The following is a 6,000-nucleotide window of genomic DNA, read 5'->3' on the forward strand; positions in this document are numbered from 1 at the left end:
AAAATGAGAGGGATGTAGAGTCTGCTAAAAACGGTTGTTTTTTATGAGGGATTAGGCAAAATCAATGTTTGTTCATTTAGAAACAATATTGCAGAATAATGAGTGGGCCAAGGTCAAATTATTGTTCCAGTAAAAAGTTTGTTCATATTGATATGCAAACATTCTAAATAAAAGCTTGGGAATACATTTGAATGGTTTTGATGATAGAAGCATACATGAAACAAGCAAAATGAAGAATGCTCACGAGCAGATTTATGCCTATTTCATTGCAGTATTTTGTGATACGCCAGTGCAGTTCACGTATTATAAATGTAAGATTTGACCTATGCAAAGGTCTAAAATCCTCACATGCTTCAGTCTTGATTTTTTTGGGTGATGAAACACTTTTGTTAGCTTTGTTGGAGGCAATGTCAAAGGTGAAAGTCCCAGAAGCTGCCTTTTGGAGACTTGGCAACAAAAGAAGGGACATAAAGGAAGAGGATATCTACAATCAAAATATATGTTATATATTTAAGCCTAAAAAGGCACTTTAAGACTGGAATCATGTGTCATGAAAAATAAAATTACAAAAATAATCTGCAGTGAAACCATCTTAACTTTGGATATTTTTGACAAATATCTTGCAGAGTGTCAAGGCAGCCTCTCACAGCTGCCATACAGGAACATGCTCGGTTTCAGAAACGCACATTTGACAAGTTTTAATTGGTGTTAGTCAATCTGAGACATGGGAATGGCACAATTAAATTAGCAGCGTTGGAACAGAACATCAGAAAATATGGCCCCATGAAAGTGTAGAGTCCTAAAGCAGAGACGCGCAGAACAGGTACAAAAGGTAAAATGTTGTGTTCAAATAAGCACATATCAACAATATTATTGTTATACACGTGGTTCCATTCCCACGAATGCCCCAACAATAGCTACACAGTACAACCCTAAGAAAGTGTTAAGGGGGACATAAAGGTGCACTATGCACACCTGCTTTACAGAGGTTTAAAGTTATCGCTCTCCATCGAGACAAGCAGATGACGTCTCCTGATCAAATAACAGTTTAGATCTGGCTCACAGTAAAGATGCATTTATATCTTTAGCATTAAAGGACAAATAATGTGCTTTTGAACATGCTCTAAGAATCTTTACTTTGAGGTGTCATCATTTTGTTTTAGAACAAAAGATAAATTACATAAATACAAAAAACAAAATGACTTCATGTCACTGGGGAATTTCCCACGCTAGTATTTGATTTTGGGCTCCAGCTACTGACTGCAGAGGGAATTACATAGGTGAGATAAACAAAAGCTAGCATGCTTTTGTCACGCAAATGCAGCCACACAGTTGTATTGCACTTGATTTGATGGCAGAAATGCTAAGAACGAGTATGGCGACGATGTATGGACTTAAAAAACGCAAAGATCTCAGAGCTCAACCTTTGACATCACAGATCGAGGGAATTCAGAATGTTGAATGGGTGTTTTTGATATTCGGAAGGGAGAGGACTTTCTAAACATAATTCACCAAACTAGCGTGAATGAAGATAAATACAACTACAGACATGTTTTTATAATATGATTGAACGCATACAAATGTACATTTTTCATAACGTGTCCTTTAAAACATTTGTAACTTAATACAAACAAGATCGATTAAAGGAGTGCCATACTGTGGAACTTTCAAGGCAAAGAAACAACTTTTCCTTAGAAACACGAAGTACCCTCACCATAAAAGTTACATTGTGCACCTTTACTACTTCTAAATAGTTCATGTATTGCTTTGTCAATCTCATATCATACATATAGGTTTAAATAACAGGTATCTGGTGAGATGTTTTGTCTTGACCTCAATTTTGGTCTTGATTGATTAACTGTAGAAATACACAATTAATGAATCATTAAAGAATCTTGAAATGATCTATAAATGTAGAACCAAATTTGTATCACCAACACTTTTCTTTCACATACTGCATCCATTCCACCATGTCCTTGCCATCTCCCCACGTCTTTGGGGAAAATCAATTTCTTTGCACAGATCCACCCGTCATCATGTTATTTCGAACTATTTAAGCAAAATGCCAGATGCAGTTTTATGGGTGATTATCGCCATAGAATCTGATACCTTAAGTAGCCGGATTATGTGCGCACATACTCTTAAGCGCTGGCCATCGTAACACCAGATATCTCTTGACATTTAATCAATTGTGAATGACTGTCTGAAGAGAAATACAAGCCTGCCTATGTTTTTTATGTACGTCTTAACTTGCATATCCATCAGGGCAAAACATATGGCATGAATAGCCTTCAGGGATACATTTACTTGTATCTTAACCATTTATCTGCCTCGTGGTCGACGGTGCACCTTAGGGAAGCATGAAGAAGAGCACATTTATACTAGTCAGTTCAGAAGAGACAGTGGCTGAATCCTCTCATTAAAGTTCCCAAATCCAATTGCCTTGGCGAGTCCAAAAGGCCAGACAGAGCTGTGATATTTGAAGATCAGCCGAACAGCCCATTGAGGAATGTGCAGACAGACGAGAGGGGAACAGGGAGTAAGCGCTGATTGGGCAAACACACATGAACTGGTCTGTGACTGTTTGCCGAGGATTAACCAAAGACAGAAAACGCATGGATAGAACGTTAGATACATGATTTAACTAAAGTTGCACTGCGATGTTATTGGGATGTTACTGCCGTGTTAAAAAAACAATCGAGTGTTCTTCACACATCCGAAGTGGGCGAATCGACTTACAAGGTGAAGGAAGAAGAGATCCGAGGCACTCCGATAATGCTTATGGTCGTTTATTTTATTTAAATGAACATATCAGAGTGCCTCAGATCTTTGTTCCGATACCATTTATTTAATTCAAATTCAAATTTTATAAGCTTAAAAATTAATTCTTTGTATCAGATTCTTACTGTGGGCGCGGCAGTCTCCCCAAAGATCTAGGGTCTCATTTATAAAGGTTAATGTGGAATTCTGTACCGACAAAACACAACTTCCTCTAGCCTCTAGCGTGCTCACGTCTCATCTCTTCGAGCTCAAATCGTCTTTTGCCTTATCTCTGAAAGCCCAGACGCACAAAGTTCAGAGATTTTGGACTGAACCGCTCCTTTTCTCATCAAGGTTGTCTTTTCCTAGATCACAAACTTCAACTTAAATCACATATGCAACATTATAGAATGTACACAAGGTTTATAAACGAGGCCCCAGCCCTGTAACAAGCAGATGGTAAACACTAACAGAAAGTTCAATATCTTTATGTGTATCTTTAGATATTTAAGTAAAAAAAAGAAAAGTTTAATAACGTAACAAAACTAAATATTAAACAAAATTAGAATCAAATATTAATGAAGTAGTTCTTGGTCGGCGTTTGTGCCACAATAACACAATATAACACGGCGTTCTCCATTCGTACTGAAGTCACCAGTGGTTTATCAGAGCATCAATGAGTGAAGTTTCATCTGACCAACCAGATGCTCTCTACAGCTCTGACCAGCGGCTCTCGGCTCCTTTGGCCACATTCATTGATTTTCCAGACTCAGGCCAATAACTGAAAGGACATCCATCACACTGTAATTGGCATGGCTAATCACCTTTTATAATTGGATGGCTTTCCCTTTAGCCTCTCTTAAAGCAGCGCTCATTTTTGCCCTTGCATGTTCACACTTTTCACTGTTGACAACTGCTCATACACTTTATACATTTTTTTCTGTTAATGAATAGGAAATATATCCTCTTACCAATAGTATAAGCTGTTCATAATGTTGACTTAATCAGATGCCAATGTGTATGAGTATCAAATAATTTCAAAATTTTAGAAGCAAAAATAAGTATTTTCAACTCAATCTAGTCCAAAATGTTAAAAGTGTTTTTATATGTCACAGGAAATCCTTCAGAAAGTTTATATTCATAAAGCTGGTCACATGCTAGAGGAATAGTAAAAGACAATTTAAAAAAATCGTAAAATCATGACTCTTTTCCAATTGTAACAACATGATTTAACATCGCAACAACACATCATGTTATAGTGACCAGAATTAAATTTAGGATCCATATTTAGATTATTAGGTTATTTATCTCACAAAAAAATCCTTTAAAACATTACTAAAAGGTCTCACTTACTTCAAACATTCAGTCTCTTTAGTGCACTGTACCATCTTTGGCCTCTGTTTTGATTGTCACTCTATTTTTCATTTCCACCTGCCGTCACTGTGGAACTTTTGATTCTCCTTGTGTGATTGACACCCGCCAGCAGATAATCTGGAGATGTGATGAACCGTTTCCACAGCCAAGCCTGGGCCAATTCTCTGTTTGTTCTCTCCTTGTGAGCGTTCAGTGCTTTTCTCAGACTGACTCGAGGGCCAACTGCAAAGGGATCACTTTCAGGCTTGATATCAGCCTGTGTAGACTTGCTCATTTCAAATCCAAAAGAACAGTGCAAAAAGCTTTTTGAAATTTACTTTGTTATGAACATATTCAACTGTTTAAAGCAAATTGTATAATTTAGAAATATAATATATCAATATTAATATGTATTTATTGATATGCATTTAGTACTAAGGATTCACTTATATATATTATATATATATATATAATGTATAGCTCATTATTCACCAAAACATCAGGCTTGCACTGCCGCTACATTGGCAGTCAGGACAATACCTGCTCCTGATAGTCCTCTGCTCACTCTTCCTGCTTTTCTCTTCTCTTTTGCTGATAAATAAAAGCACTGCCGCCTCCCGGACCCTTCGCCTGCGCATTTATCAAGAGAGCTGAGCATATATCTCGTCCCATGGCCAATCCCAGTCATTCTCCACAAGATGAATAACACAGGAGTTCTTAAGGTCATGGAAATATGGCTACTAAAACTCTCAAAGTGAACGTGACCATTACTATCGCCACAATACAGTCGTCCCATCCCTCAGCCAGTGTCCCGCTAAAATATAGTCCCAAAGAAATGCTTGGACATTTTTCATGCAGCAGTGACCCTGCTCCTGCATCCAAAGTGGTTGTTCCCATATCAAATTAGTAATAAAAATACTAAAACTCAAAAATAACACAACCTTGACAAGAACTAGAACAAATATCCTTCACTAAACCACGTCAAAACCAGTGCTAAATCAATGAATATACAAAGAACTCAAAGATTTTAACCAGGAAATACTTTAACTACACCTGGAATGAACCAGGACTAAACCAGGACTAAACCAGGACTAAACCAGGGTAAACCAGGGTAAAATAGGGTAAAACAGGGTAAAACAGGGTAAAACAGGGTAAAATAGGGTAAACCAGGGTGAATCCAGAATATGAGAGATAAGATGAGAACAGACACTAGGATTGCGTTCACAAGAACCAGCCTAGATGGTATTTTTATAAAAAAATATATCTATATCTATATCTATCTATCTCTCTCTCTCTCTCTCTCTCTCTCTCTATATATATATATATATATATATATATATTTATAATAAATCATAATAAATAAATCATAATCAGATCATAATTTTGGCAGTGAAGCATAACTTTTGAACTGTGGATGCTTAAATGTATAACGCACCAGCTTTTCCCCCCAGACATTTGGGATCAAATCTTATGCGATCGTTCACATGTGCACAATCTACTGAAAACAAATCAGATCAGACCAGATTCCACAGAGAAAATTCAATATAAACACAAAAAATAACCAATTCCATCAAATAATCTTTTTTAACATGAAACACATTTTTATGTAGTGATGACCTTGCAACAACAAACAGCCTTGTCAAATCCTAAAAATATCAATGCAGTCAGTGTTTTTGCAAAATCATTTTTGAGCAACAAAAATGGGAAAGCTGCTCCCAATTAACTTCATTACCATCATTACACACATTAAGCTAAATAATTGTTTTTATGCAGCGAGCTGTGACTAGTAATAAGCATTTTCCTCACTAGCCTTTTGGTTCCCTCAAACACCTGTCTGGAAAAACAGGTTGTCACGACTACATCTCATGTCTCTGGGTTGACTTTGCA

The 6,000-nt window shown here is 36.9% G+C and overlaps 1 protein-coding gene across 4 annotated transcripts in view; it reads right to left on the reverse strand.

Moving 5' to 3' along the window:
- The window catches only part of unc5a (unc-5 netrin receptor A), a 129,702-nt gene that overhangs the window by 21,747 nt on the left and 101,955 nt on the right, over nt 1-6,000 (reverse strand). The gene's annotated exons all lie outside the window — the stretch shown is intronic.

Source organism: Eucyclogobius newberryi, unplaced genomic scaffold (assembly GCF_026437365.1).
Source record: "Eucyclogobius newberryi isolate DKJ021-1_F unplaced genomic scaffold, fEucNew1.0.hap1 SCAF_11, whole genome shotgun sequence".
Lineage (NCBI taxonomy): Eukaryota > Metazoa > Chordata > Actinopteri > Gobiiformes > Gobiidae > Eucyclogobius > Eucyclogobius newberryi.